The 14,974-nt window shown below is 45.5% G+C and overlaps 1 protein-coding gene across 1 annotated transcript in view; it reads left to right on the plus strand.

Moving 5' to 3' along the window:
* The first annotated feature begins 5,013 nt into the window (after positions 1-5,013).
* Positions 5,014-14,974, plus strand: part of KDM2A (lysine demethylase 2A) — a 165,951-nt gene continuing 155,990 nt past the window's right edge. Inside the window, exon 1 of the mRNA XM_040321012.1 lies at positions 5,014-5,257. The gene's annotated coding sequence lies outside the window, so the exon portion shown is untranslated. The remainder of the gene's footprint in view (positions 5,258-14,974) is intronic.

A 14,974-nucleotide genomic window follows, 5' to 3' on the forward strand; every position in this document is an offset into this window, starting at 1 on the left:
TGCACAGTGGAGGTAAGTATAACATTATTTGAAATGTTTGTTATTTAAAAAAAAAAATTCGAACCTTTAGTGTCACATTAACTGCTTAACCACTTGCCGACCGCCGCATGTATATGTACGTCCACAGAATGGCACGTACAGGCAAATGGGCGTACATGTACGTCCTTGCCTTTCCACGGGTCGGGGGTCCGATCGGGACCCCCCCCCGCTACATGCGGCGGTCGGATTCCCGCGGGGAGCGATCCGGGAAGACGGCGCGGCTATTCGTTTATAGCCGCTCCGTCGGAGCTGAAGAACGGGGAGAGCCGTATGTATACACGGCTTCCCCGTGCTTCACTGTGGCGGCTGCATCGATCGAGTGATCCCTTTTATAGGGAGACTCGATCGATGACGTCAGTCCTACAGCCACACCCCCCTACAGTTGTAAACACACACGAGGTGAACCCTAACTCCTACAGCGCCCCCTGTGGTTAACTCCCAAACTGCAACTGTCATTTTCACAATAAAGAATGCAATTTAAATGCATTTTTTGCTGTCAAAATGACAATGGTCCCAAAAATGTGTCAAATTTGTCCGAAGTGTCCGCCATAATGTCGCAGTCACGAAAAAAAAATCGCTGATCGCCGCCATTAGTAGTAAAAAAAAAAAAAAATAATAAAAATGCAATAAAACTATCCCCTATTTTGTAAACGCTATAAATTTTGCGCAAACCAATTGATAAATGCTTGTTGCGATTTTTTTTTTTACCAAAAATAGGTAGAAGAATACGTATCGGCATAAACTGAGGAAAAAAAAAATTTATATATGTTTTTGGGGGATATTTATTATAGCAAAAAATATTGCATTTTTTTCAAAATTGTCGCTCTATTTTTGTTTATAGCGCAAAAAATAAAAACCGCAGAGGTGATCAAATACCACCAAAAGAAAGCTCTATTTGTGGGGAAAAAAGGACGCCAATTTTGTTTGGCAGCCACGTCGCACGACCGCGCAATTGTCTGTTAAAGCGACACAGTGCCGAATCGCAAAACCAGGCCTGGGCATTTAGCAACAAAATGGTCCGGGGCTTAAGTGGTTAAGGACCGCCTACTGCACATATACGTCGGCAGAATGGCACATGCACGTACAGGTACGTCCTCTTAAGTGCCCAGCCGTGGGTCTGCGCGCTCCTGCGACCCGGTCCGAAGCTCCGTGACCGCAGGACCCAATCGCCGCTGGAGTCCCGAGATCGGTCCCCGGAGCTGAAGAACGGGTAGAGCTGTGTGTAAACACAGCTTCCCCGTTCTTCACTGTGGCGCAGACATCGATTGTGTGTTCCCTTATATAGGAAACCACAATCAATGACGTCACACCCCCCTACAGTTAGAAACACAGATGAGGTCATACATAACCCCTTCAACGCCCCCTAGTGGTTAACTCCCAAACTGCAATTGTCATTTTCACAGTACACAATGCATTTTAACTATTATGTCTCTATACCCTGTAAACAGTCATTTCAGCAAAAAAAAATAAAAAAAATCCTTTAAAGAAAAACAACAAGACTTTGGAAAATGTTGGACCAGGGCCCTTTATTGTGGTTAAGCACATATCACTTTAACAAACTTTATTGAAAAAGAAAAAACTCCTGACACAATTTACTCATCATTAGTGCCACTGTCACATAACATTAAAAAAAAGTACAGTAAAAGCGTGGATTGCGAGCATAGTTCGTTCCTGAAGCATGCTTGTATATCAAAGCAAATTTTCCCATAGGAACTAATAGAAACTCAAATGATTAGTTCCACAACCATTTATCCATAGGTCCTTTAGTCCATATAAAAAGATTATAGCAATGTGATAAGTTGTGTAGCCATTTAATGTCCATCCACAAATAGAAGCCTCCACATGGGGATTAGAAGCAAAATCCAGCAGGAGCTACAGAGTATAAAAGAGAAGAGAGGCGCCTCCAAGTGTAGCAATTTGGTTACATTTAATGAAGGTACAACATTAGCAACTGGGAAGAAGCTGGATGCATTGCTTGAAAGCAGAAAGTAAGGGTCTGGAGTAGAACCAGAGGAGGACTGGAGCTCTCCTGCAGCTGCAGGAGAGGTGCAAGGGCCACACGAAGTGGCCTGGAGGGCCAGATTCAGCCTGCGGGCCTTGTGTTTGACACCTGTGCCCTAGAGAATAAAACGGCGGTCGTTGCAATACTTTCTGTCACACCGTATTTGTGCAGCGGTCTTACAAGTGCACTTTTTTGGTAAAAATAAAACACGTTTTTTAATTAAAAAAATAAGACAACGGTAAAGTATTATTTTTTTTTTTTTTATATTGTGAAAGATAATGTTACGCTGAGGAAATTGATCCCCAACATGTCACGCTTCAAAATTGCGTCCGCTCGTGGAATGGCGACAAATTTTTACCCTTTAAAATCTCCATAGGCCATGTTTAACCACTTCCTGCCCGGCCTATGGCCGATTTACATCCGGGAAGTGTTTTTGAAATCCTGACTGGATGTCCATGAACGTCCTGCAGGATTTCATGCCACGCGCGCCCAGCGATCGGTGATGCGGGGTGTCAGTCTGACACCCCGCATCTCCGATCTCGGTAAAGAGCCTCCGGCGGAGACTCTTTACCACGTGATCAGCCATGTCCAACCACGGCTGATCACGATGTAAACAGGAAGAGCCGTCGATGGCTCTTCCTCACTCGCGTCTGACAGACATGAGTAGAGGAGAGCCGATCGGTGGCTCTCCTGACAGGGGGGGGCTCGCGCTGATTGTTTATCAGCGCAGCCCCCCCTCGGATCGCCACACTGGACCACCAGGGAAGCCCACCCTGGACCACCAGGGAATGGCAAAAAAAAAAAAAGTATTGGGGAAAAAAAAAAGCTTTAAATAAAAAAAAATGCTTTAAAAAAAAAAGATGCCAATCAGTGCCCACACATGGGCACTGACTGGCAACATGGGTAGATCCGTGCCGCCCCACAGTGTCCATCAGTGCCACCCCACAGTGCCCATCCATGCCCAGTGCCCACCTATCAGTGCCCATCTGTGCCACCCATAAGTATCCATCAGTGCCACCCATAAGTGCCGCCCATGAGTGCCCATCTGTGCCGCCTATGAGTAAACAGGAAGAGCCGTTGATGGCTCTTCCTCACTCGCGTCTGACAGACGCGAGTAGAGGAGAGCCGATCGGCGGCTCTCCTGACAGGGGGGGTTCACGCTGATTGTTTATCAGCGCAGCCCCCCCTTGGATCGCCACATGGACCACCAGGGAAGGGCAAACAACCAAAAAAGGGGGCAAAAAAAAAAAAAGTCTGAAAAAAAAACATTAAAAAATAAAAAAGATGCCAATCAGTGCCCACAAATGGGCACTGACTGGCAAAATTGGTGAATCAGTGCCGCCCCACAGTGTCCATCGGTGCCACCCCACAGTGTCCATCGGTGCCACCCCACAGTGCTCATCCATGCCCAGTGCCCACCTATCAGTGCCCATCTGTGCCACCCATAAGTATCCATCAGTGCTGCCCATGAGTGCCCATCTGTGCCGCCTATGTGTGCCCATCAGTGCCGCATACCAGCGCCGCCAATCAGTGCCACCTCATCTGTGCCCGTCAGTACTACCTCATCGATGTCCATCAGTGCCATCTCATTGGTGCCCTTCAGTGCCCCCATATCAGTGCCCGTAATTGAAAGAGAACACGTACTTATTTGCAAAAAAATGAACAGAAAAAAATAAAAACTTAATTTTTTTTCAAAATGTTGTCTTTTTTTAGTTGTTGCGCAAAAAAAACCAAAAAAAAAAATCGCAGAGGTGATCAAATACCACCAAAAGAAAGCTCTATTTGTGGGGGAAAAAGGACGCCGATTTTGTTTGGGAGCCACGTCGCACGACCGCGCAATTGCCATTCAAAGTGCGACAGCGCTGAAAGCTGAAAATTGGCTTGGGCGGGAAGGTGCGCAAGTGCCTGGTATGGAAGTGGTTAAAAAATTCTACGGGTTGCATGTTTTGAGTTACAGAGGAAGTCTAGAGCTAGAATTGTTTATCTCGCTCTATCGATCGCGGCGATACCTCACGTGCGCGGTTTGAACATATGCGCAACTCTACATGTCATGCAACCAATACTGGAGTACATGAGAAGTAGGGAAATTGGCTGCAGGAGATCAGCAGCAGCAGCAAGGTGCAACAAAACAAAATGATGAAGAAAGAGTATGAATTGTTTATAATACACAGGATTGCCATTCAGTTCCTGTTTAGATCTATTAGCAATGCGCTTCTATAAATCATAAGGAATCCATGAGGTCAGAAGAGCTGTAAACTCCATGCACAGGGAACCCCACTCACTACAATGGCTCCATCCGGGTCTCTGTCCTCCTGTCCACACTCTCACACACCGCCTCTAGCCTCGCCTGACCTTTCACAGCTGAACTCCTACCATGCTGGGGGCGGTGCTTCCCACACAAGCCCCACCCCCAGCCAATCCCCAAGGACGCGCCTGCCATAGTGCACGTGGGACTACAAACGTGCGGCTGTATCCCACGTGATGCAAACTGACTGGCCACATGATCGGGCGCTGACTCCTTTTCCGCCATTTTGGAGTCGGGCACTGAGGCTCCTGTGCTGAGATAACACAGAAGACGAACCTACACACATACACAAGGCGTATTTATCAGTTATCTTTTAGTTATCATTATCACATTTTCTCTCATGTCTTCTCATTAGCTCACTTCTTCAACATCTTCTTACACGCTCGCTCCTTCGGGCCCACTGACGTAAGCGCGCATACGCCTCAATAGCCAATCGTTGAACGCACTCGGAGCGATTGACCTTTTTTTACTCCAACCACGCCCCCTGCTTACAAATTTGCATTCGGGCTCCTATTTGTTCCCCGGCTCAAAGGATGGGCGTGGCTCCTTCTCTCTTCCTCGAATCCTATCCGCCCTTACTCAGCTGTAGCCAATCCGCATTCACTTCCCTCCCTCTCAGCGGCTGGCCACTGTTGCTACTCGAACTCCGCCCACTCCGCGCAGCAGCCGCCGGGCGCGTCACTTCTGGTTCGGTCCAAAATGGCGTCCGCGACGTCTGTGAAGCGCAGCTGAGGGGCTCCGAGAGGGTTTATTTTTTTTTCTTACCAGCGCCGAGTGACGTCACTCCTGCGAGACAGTGACGTCAGTTGAAGGAGGCGGAGGAGAGGCGAGCGCTGTGGACTGTGTTGACATTTCGTCTCTTCTCTATACTAACAAAGCCACCGCGGGAGGAATGGGGCGCCCCGGCTGAGGTGAGGAGGAAGGGGGCGCTGTGTGGTGTGTGAGGAGAAGGGAGACAGTGCTGGGCAGACAGACCCCTGCCATTGGTGGACAATGGCACTCTATACAGGCGGCGGGGGAAACTTTCACATGGTCTGTACCAGCTGATTGGTTGTCAGGGGTAACAGGTCGTCTTCTCTCAGGTCTGCCCCCCTGTAGGGGTGTGCTGGTCACGTGTCAGCTGTGGTCAGTGACTGGTTGCCATGGGTGATCGCTAGGGTTGCCACCTCATCCCTTTAAACCCGAACACATAGTAATTACACGGGTTCTGTGGCTGATTAAGGTGGTAATTAAAGCGGTGGTTCCCCTAAAAATAAAATGTTAACATTGCCTTTCCCAAATAAATTACGATTAGAATCGGCCGGTTTTATTAAAAAAAAAATCTCCGTACGTACCGTTTGTTAGATTCGTTCCCACCGCCACTTCCGGGTACGATGCTGGCGGTGGGCATTCCTATTTGATTGACAGGCATCCGACCGACGCATACATCGCGTCACGAGATGCCGAAAGAAGCCGAACGTCGGTGCGCATGCGCCGTATAGAGCCGCACCGACGTTCGGCTTCTTTCGGCATTTCGTGACGCGATGTATGTGTCGGTTGGATGCCTGTCAATCAAATAGGAATGCCCACCGCCAGCATCGTACCCGGAAGTGGCGGTGGGAACGGATCTAACAAACGGTACGTACGGAGCTTTTTTTTTTTAATAAAACCGGCCGATTCTAATCGTAATTTATTTGGGAAAGGCAATGTTAACATTTTATTTTGAGGGGAACCACCGCTTTAAACTCGCCTCACCTGCGTTCAATTATCCTCAGAACCTGGGTCATTCATATGTGTTTAACCACTTAGACTCTATTCACACCTGAGCGACAGCTGTGTTCGGCGGTAGCAGCGTGTTTTGCCGCGGGTGTGAAACTTTCAATTTTTTTTTTTTTTTTTTTTTCAAAGTCTTCCCATTGCTGTCAATGGGCAAACGCCAATGTCGCCTGAAAAAAAGGGTCCGGGACTTTTTTTCAGGCGACAGGCGTTCGGTGTATATGAGATGTGAACCATCTCCATAGACAGCAATGGGAATTCTCCCCTCTAGCGGCAGAAGCGTCCGGTGTCGGGCGTTTTGTCGCTCAGGTGTGAATGCAGCCTTAAGGACCGGACCAATATGCTGCCAAATGACCCAAGGGGTTTTTACAATTCGGCACTGCGTCGCTTTAACAGACAATTGCGACGTGGCTCCCAAACAAAATTCACGTCCTTTTCTTCCCACAAATGGAGCTTTCTTTTGGTGGTATTTGATCACCTCTGCGATTTATTTTTTATTTTTTGCGCAATATACAAAAATAAAGCGACATTTTTGAAAAAAAAAATCAATATTTTTTACTTTTTGTTATAAGAAAAATCAAATAAACTAAATTTTAGTCAAAAATTTAGGCCAAAATGTATTCAGCCACATGTCTTTAGTAAAAAAAAATTGCAATAAAAAAAAAAAATAGCTACCTAGCGGGAACAGCGACACTAATACAGCGATCAGAAAAATGATCGCTTAGTGACACTAGGGAGTGAAATGGTTAACTAGGGCGGTGATCAAGGGGTTAAAACTTTATTGGGGGGGGTATGGGGGCTACCCTGGACCTAACACTAACTGCCTGTCACACTGACACTAAATGCAGTGATCAGTACATATATGATCACTGTGACGGGGGTGGGGGGGGGGGTGATCGCAAGGGGTTAATGTGCCTGTGTGTCCTGGTGTCAGTGTTGTGCAGACTCACTGTGTGATGTGATCTCTCCTCAGAGGCGGTTGAAAATACCGCCGAGAGGAGAGATCACTTCCCTTCCCTCTTCCTGTGTTTACACAGGCAGAGGAAGTGACACACGGGGGAGCGCGCGGATTGGCTGAGAGGGATCCGGAGGGGGCGGACCAAAACGAACAGCCGCCCCCTCATCCCGGATCGCTCGGCCAGCCACGGGAACCACCGCATGTACCAGAGGGGGGGTCCCGACCGGACCCACGTCTAGGCAGGGACGTACAGGTAAGTGGATGTGCCATTCTGCTGACGTATATGTACATGCGGCGGTCCTTAAGTGGTTAAAGGGATGAGGTGGCGACTCACTGATCTCTCCACCTGAGTTTGCAGCACTTTGTGTCCATAGAGGTCAGGAAATGATTGTCCAGCGATCAGCCATGACAGGTGAAGGGAATCGCATGCGCTATCTGTTTACAAGTCGGTGGGGTATATTAGGCGGCAAGTGAACATGTTGTGTTTGAAAGCAGAAAGAATAGGCATGTGTCCGGATTTCAGTGACTGACAAGAGCCAGGTTGTAATGGATAGACGACTGGGTCAAAGAGCGACTCCAGGACTGCCTCTCTTGTGGGTGTTCCCCGTCTGCGGCGCTCAGGAATCGGGGTTCACCAAGAGGGGTCCAAGGAAGAAAAACCAGGGGACTGGTGACCGGGTGATGGGCAGTCATGGTACATTGGTGGACGTGGGGAGGGGAGGCTGCCCTGTGTAGTCCCATCCAAGTTTTTGTGTTGGTTCTGATAGAAAGGTGTAATGTATGGGGGTTGGGTAGCTACAGACCGCTCAGGGTGCCCACGATGAGCCATGTTCAGCCCAAAGTGCCTACAATTGGCACATGATCTAATATTTCACACGTGCAGCTGTGAGCTTTGTATGTTGTCTTTCAGCTGACAGTCGGCTTTCCAGTAAGATCCCTTTCACACTGGGGTGTTCCTTAGGCGCTTTAGCGTAAAAAAAATGTGCCTGTAAAGTAGAGCTGCACGATTCTGGTCAAAATGAGAATCACAATTCTTTTGTTTAGACTAAAGATCACGATTCTCAAAAACTGAATGCCAGAACCCCCCCCAATAAATAAACCTGTGATTTATCTGAAAATATGAATATATAAAAGAGACCAGTGATATGTCTATAATGTTAAAGACCATATAACTCCTTTAAAAAAAAGCGGAATCAAACTTTGATTCTGCTTTTTTTGTAGGAGTTATATGGTCTTTAACATTATAGACACTGGTCTCTTTTTTTTTGTTATACATCAGAAGCAGTACCGCCGGCAACCACTGGGTGGCGCATGGATACACACTACAGTTGTACAGAACTGTGAGAGAAGCCCAGGCATCCATCCAGCGGCGCAGGCTGCTGACGTCGGTTCCGATATCAGCGGCATTTGCGTTCCACGCTGGTTACGTGGAACCGGCGGTAACACAAAATAATCGCGGGTCATCCCGCGGGCAGGGAGAATCGAGATCGCGATTCTCTCCGCGATTAGTTGTGCAGCTCTACTGTAAAGCGCCTGAAAGAAGCTGCATCTGCAATCCCCAATGAGAAAACTCAAGTGCTTCCACACTAAAGCGCCTGAAAAACGCTCAGTGTGAAAGGGGTCTTGGCATTAAAAAAAAGTGCCTGAAAGAAGCTGCATCTGCAATCCCACGGAGAAAACTCAAGTGCTTTCACACTTAAAGTAGATTTAAACCCCCAATTTTTTTTTTTTTTTGATGTCACAATGTAGACGCAGGGGTCTCCAAACTACGGCCCTCCAGTTGTTCAGGAACTACATTTCCCATCATGCCTTGTCATGTCTTTGAATGTCAGAGCTTTACAATACCTCATGGGACGTGTAGTTCCGCAACAGCTGGAGGGCCGTAGTTTGGAGATCCCTGATTTGTAGAGTATAAGATTTCCTATCATCTGTGCCCAGTCTTGCCACACAGAGTTAATCCAGCTCTGAGCAAATCCTCTTTTATTGTTTATCATAATATGAGGTGATCCACAGGTCATTGTATATTACCAGGATGTGTTATGTGGGGGAGGGGTGGATTTCTCACTTCTTATACTGTGGATCACCTCATATTATGATTAACATAACATATGATAAACATGTCCAAGCTAGATATGTAAATAACCTGTCACTCAAAGCAAGGAGAGAGGAAAGGACTTTGTATTTAGACAGGGTTTTATTTGGAAGTCTGTTAATTTTCACTGAACAGTAAAAGAGGATTGCTCAGAGCTGGATTAACTCTGTGTGGCAAGACTGGGCACAGACGATAGGAAATCTTATACTCTACATCAGGGATCCTCAAACTATGGCCCTCCAGCTGTTGTAGAACTACACATCCCATGAGGCTTTGTAACACACTGACATTCACAGACATGACTAGGCATGATGGGAAATTGTAGTTCCTGAACAACTGGAGGGCCATAGTTTGAAGACCCATGCTCTACATTGTGACATCAAAAAATAAAATAAAAAAATTGGGGTTTACATCCACTTTAAGCGCCTGAAAAACGCTCCAGTGTGAAAGGGGTCTTGGCGTTAAAGTGCCTGAAAGAAGCTGCATCTGCAATCCCAATGAGAAAACTCGAGTGCTTTCACACTGAGGCGCTGCGCTGGTAGGGCGTCCAAGAAAGTCCTGCAAGCAGCTTCTTTGCAGCGCTTAAACCGCTCTTTAAGCCCCAGTGTGAAAGGGCTCTAAAAGCACTCAGGCTTTCACATTGGGATTGCAGACGAGGCTTCTTTCAGGTGCTTTACAGGCTTTTTTTTTTAACCCCAAAGCGCCGGAAAAATGCAGAAAAATGCCCCAGTGTAAAAGTAATCTGGGTGGCCCTATAGCTGCCTGATCACTTTTACAATACTGCCACCAAAACCCTGTTTCCCAGCTCTCCTGTTGCAGGAAAAAATTGAGGAACATCCATTCTCTAATCTTCCGTGTGATTGATTCCAGAAAGGACGTGCATTTTATCCTTTGGTGTTTCAGGTCATTATAGGCTACGGTTTTCTTTTCTGCTGCCACAGATTGCAGGAAAGAAAATTGCTTGATTTCCCCCCATCAACGCAGTTTGTGTTGATGGGTGAATCCCTCCTGCAGGGCTATGGTGTTCTCTTAACCAGGGGAGCCGTCCCTGCCGGGAGAACATACATTGATTATTGCTGCTGGCAACAATCGCATGCAAAATCAGACAGGCTGGTTGTACCCATGTTAATCGCTCTATTGGCTTGTGTACAACCAGCCTGCCCATACATGATTCAAGTCTTGGCCGGTCCCTGCTGAAACCGGCCAAGATTTTAAACGTTTACGGCTGGCTTAAGTCTGGGGCATGCAGCTACTCAAGCACAATTTGGGCTTTATTAGCTTACAGGGAAGACATTGGGGGTCAACAGATCGCGATGTGGTCTAATGTCTGTTTACTGTTGTTATCTATAAATAGGATCTGTATACCACTTGTATGTGGTTTTTATCCTTTATAGGACATATTGTGTCCATTTTTTTGATACACTAAAATATCATATATATTTTTCCTACTATTTACTTGTTTGTGTCACTTTAAAAGTCCCACCCTTGAGGGGGTATTCCTTGTTTTTTCTACGATGTGTCCATAAAAAGAACCTGTCACCTGCCCATGCTATCGCAGCGATGCCCCGCTTGTGATAGGAATAACGTTTAAAAGAAGGGAAAAAAGTTTTAAAAATACGTTATAATAAAAAAAGAAAATTCAAAGCACCCTTTTGCCCTATGTGCACATGTATGTAAACAGCACATATGAGTTATCGCTGCAAATTAAGTAAGAGCGATCATTTTAGGGCCATCATTCACATTTAAAGTGGATGCAAGCCCCCAATTTTTTTTATTTTTTTTTTATTTTTTTTTTATGTCACAATGTAGAGTATAAGATTTCCTATCATCTGTGCCCAGTCTTGCCACACAGAGTTAAATCCAGCTCTGAGCAATCCTCTTTTATTGTTCAGTGAAATTTAACAGACTTCCAGATAAACCCTGTCTAAATAAAAAGTCCTTTCCTCTCTCCTTGCTTTGAGTGACAGGTCATTTACATATCTAGCTTGGACATGTTTATCATATGTTTTGTTATGTTTATCATAAAATGAGGTGATCCACAGTATAAAAAGTGAGAAATCCACCCCTCCCCCACATAACACATCCTGGTAATATACAATGACCTGTGGATCACCTCATATTATGATGAACATGTCCAAGCTAGATATGTAAATAACCTGTCACTCAAAGCAAGGAGAGAGAGGAAAGGACTTTTTATTTAGTCAGGTTTTTATCTGGAAGTCTGTTAATTTTCACTGAACAATAAAAGAGGATTGCTCAGAGCTGGATTTAACTCTGTGTGGCAAGACTGGGCACAGATGATAGGAAATCTTATACTCTACATTGTGACATAAAAAAAAAAATTGGGTTTACATCCACTTTAATTCACAATAATACCCTGTAAAGACTTTTAAAGCATCGCCTAAGTACAGTTTTGGGTACTATAGTTTTTCACAATTTTCAGACTTGACATGTTTGGTATCCATTTACTTGGCATAACCCCGTATTTTATGTTGTGCCAAATAACAGATCTTGTATTGTGTATGAGAGCACTAACATTCATTTTGGTGTATTTTTTTTTCCCCTGGAAACCTTTGATAAGCAGTTGTTCAAATATTGTGCAGCAAAAAATTACAACCGCCGCCTTTTTTATTCTACAGGGCCTCTGCCTTAGAAAATATATAATTATTTGGGGTGGATACTTTATTTTTCATTTGGATGGTCCTGAGGTGTTAGAATGGCTGTCTGTTTTTATTGTCTGTGTCCCTTTTAGGCCCGGTGTAGTGTCACCGTTTGCTCCCTATCGCAGAATGCAGCCTAAGTCACGTGGCGTCGAACTGCGCATGCGCAATGCGTTCCAACGCCAAATGCGATGCCTTCCAGGGGATTCACGACACTACCGTTCAGTGAAACCATCACAGTTTGTGACGGAAGTGACGAGGAAGCATACACAGAACGGGGGGGGGGGGCCAGAGAGAAAGACATACAGATGTAATGAGGACCATACAAAGAGTGGGGGGGGAGCGGGAAAAAAAGAGACATGCAGATATAATGAGAACAATACACGGAGCGGGGGGGGGGGAGATAAAGAGACATGCAGATACAGTATGGTTCTCATTAAATAACATGAAATAAAATGGCGTGGGGTCCCCCCCCAAAGGGTATGGATTTGGAGGGGACATCCTCAAGCCAGATCCCGGCACGCCCCACCCCCCCCCCCCCCATGTGAAGTCCTTTTATTAAAAAAATAGCTCAGAGTTGTCTTCTCCTCGAGCTGTTTTCTTCCTCGCTGCTGGTTAACCGCTAAAAAACAAAAAGGCCCCTGTCGTCCCGAGGCGGTCTTCCTCCATTGTGCTGTCCCCCGCTGTCTGACATTTCTTATATAGCCATGGGGCGTTGCCATCCGATGACGTCACCTGGAGAGCCCACCCCTTGTGTAGGTACAGGCTAATGTTGTTTTTTTTTTTTTTTTTACTTATTGCATTCTCTACATTAAAGTAAAAAACATTCCAAGATGGGCCCCCCAGATACTTACCTGATCCCAAACTTGATCCAGCTCTGTTTCCTGAGAGAAGCATCGCTGCTCTCTCTCCTCACTGGGCATGGAAGCAGCAGTGGGAAGTCAGTCATATTCATAGTTACATAGTAGGTGAGGTGGAAAAAAGACACAAGTCCATCAAGTCCAACCTATGTGTGTGATTTTATGTCAGTATTACCTTGTATATCCCTGTATGTTGTGGTCGTTCAGGTTCTTATCTAATATCACGGCATCTCAGCGATGCGCCGGGCACAGTTTTTCCCCGCGGCGCGCGCAGGGAATGCACATTAAAGGACGTCCAGGGACGTCCACCCGGCAGTTGAGAGCCGTGCTGTGGACGTCTTTTGTCTACAGCGCGGGATTCAAGTGGTTAAACTATTGATGCTCCCCGCTGAGACCACCACCTGTGGAAGGAAATTCCACATCCTTGTCGCTTTTACTGTAAAGAACCCTCTACTCAGTTTAAGGTTAAACTTCTTTTCTTCTAATTTTATTGAGTGGCCACGTGTCTTATTAACTACTTCCCACCCGGCCACTGCACATATATGGGTGGGCGTTCGCTCCTTCTGAGTGGACGTTCAGGAACGTCCCTTAGGAGGAGGGGGATTGCGCACATGTTCCCACGCAGTGGCGCAATCCAGATGCACTCGTGTCATCATAGATTGGCAGGAGGGCTCTGTGATTGGTCCTCCTGATCAAATGACGGCCATGTCCAATCACAGCCGTCATGTGATGTAAACAAACAGCCAGTTGCTAGGTGATCGGCTCTCCTCTCCTCACACAGGAGTTGTCGTTGAGGAGAGGGATCGCTGCAGCTGGCTGGTGATCAGTGAGTATGAGCTGTTTTTTTTTTCAGCTTTTTACTCACTGAACACCAGTCTAGTGTCCGACACAGTGTAAAACACAAAGTAAAAACACATGTCCCCAAAACACATATCCCCACATAGTAAAAACACCTGCCCCCCACAATTGTAACAGTAAAATCACATGTCCCAATGATCATTTGCACACATATGTCCGTGATCACCTGCGCACGTCTGTACATGATGATTTGCGTACATATCTGCGTGATCACACAAACCAATTATTATACACTTAACGGATTTTTGTTTTACCAAAAACATGTCGTAGAATACATTTTGGCTTAAATTTATGACAAAATTAGATTTTATTAGATTTTTATTTTTTTTTTTTAAATAGAAAGAAGAAAATATAATTTTTTTTTTTTTTTTCGCTCTTTTTTCGCTTATATTGCAAAAAATAAATAACGGAGTCGTGAATAAATACCACCAAAAGAAAGCTCTATTTGTGTGAACAAAATTATAAAAATGTCATTTGGGTACAGTGTAGCATGACCGCGCAATTGTCATTGAAAATGCGGGAGCAATGAAAATTGGTCTGGGAAGGAAGTGGGCAAAAGTGCCCAGTATTGATGGGGTTAAACTCACTTCTGTGAAAAAGTTTTATCATTTTTTTTGTGGTGTCACCATTATGGTATTTGTGAATTGAAATCATATCCCCTCTCAAGCGTCTCCTCTCCAGAGAGAATAAGTTCAGTGATGGCAACTTTTCCTCATAACTAATATCCTCCATTCCCTTTATTAGCTTTGTTGCCCTTCTTTGTACTCTATCCATTTCCAGTACATCCTTCCTGAGGACTGGTGCCCAGAAATAGACGGCATACTCTAGGTGCGGCCGGACCAGGGTCTTGTAGAGTGGGAGAATTATCATTTTATCTCTGGAGTTGATCCCCTTTTTAATGCCAATATTCTGTTTGCTTTGTTAGCAGCAGCTTGGCATTGAATGCCATTGCTGAGCCTATCTACTAGGACCCCTAGGTCCTTTTGCATCCTAGATTCCCCCAGAGGTCCACCCCCCAGTGTATAGATTGTATTCATACTTTTGCCACCCAAATGCATTATTTAAATTTTTTTACATTAAAGTGGAGTTCCACCCATAAATATAACATTACATCAGTAGTTTTAAAAAAATGTCATTAGTCCTTTAAGATTTTTTTTTTTTTTTTTTTTTTTTTAGATGCCTTCAAAGTGTTGTTGCTAGGCAGAATAGTTAATCTTCCCTCTTCCTGCACCTAGGTGCTTAAGCTTCCTAACCTACACCGCACAGACTCCTGGGAATGTAGTGGGTGTAACTTTCCAGGAGTCTGTGTCTTCCCTCAAAGAATCATGTGACTTGGACAGCACAGGTGCTGAAACCTGATCTGAAACCTATTACACTGCTTGTGCAGCACTGAGCATGTGCGAGATCTGCAAGGCTGAAATCCAGGAAGTCATACAGTCTGGCTT

This window comes from Rana temporaria, chromosome 8 (genome assembly GCF_905171775.1).
Source record: "Rana temporaria chromosome 8, aRanTem1.1, whole genome shotgun sequence".
NCBI classification, from domain to species: Eukaryota; Metazoa; Chordata; class Amphibia; order Anura; family Ranidae; genus Rana; species Rana temporaria.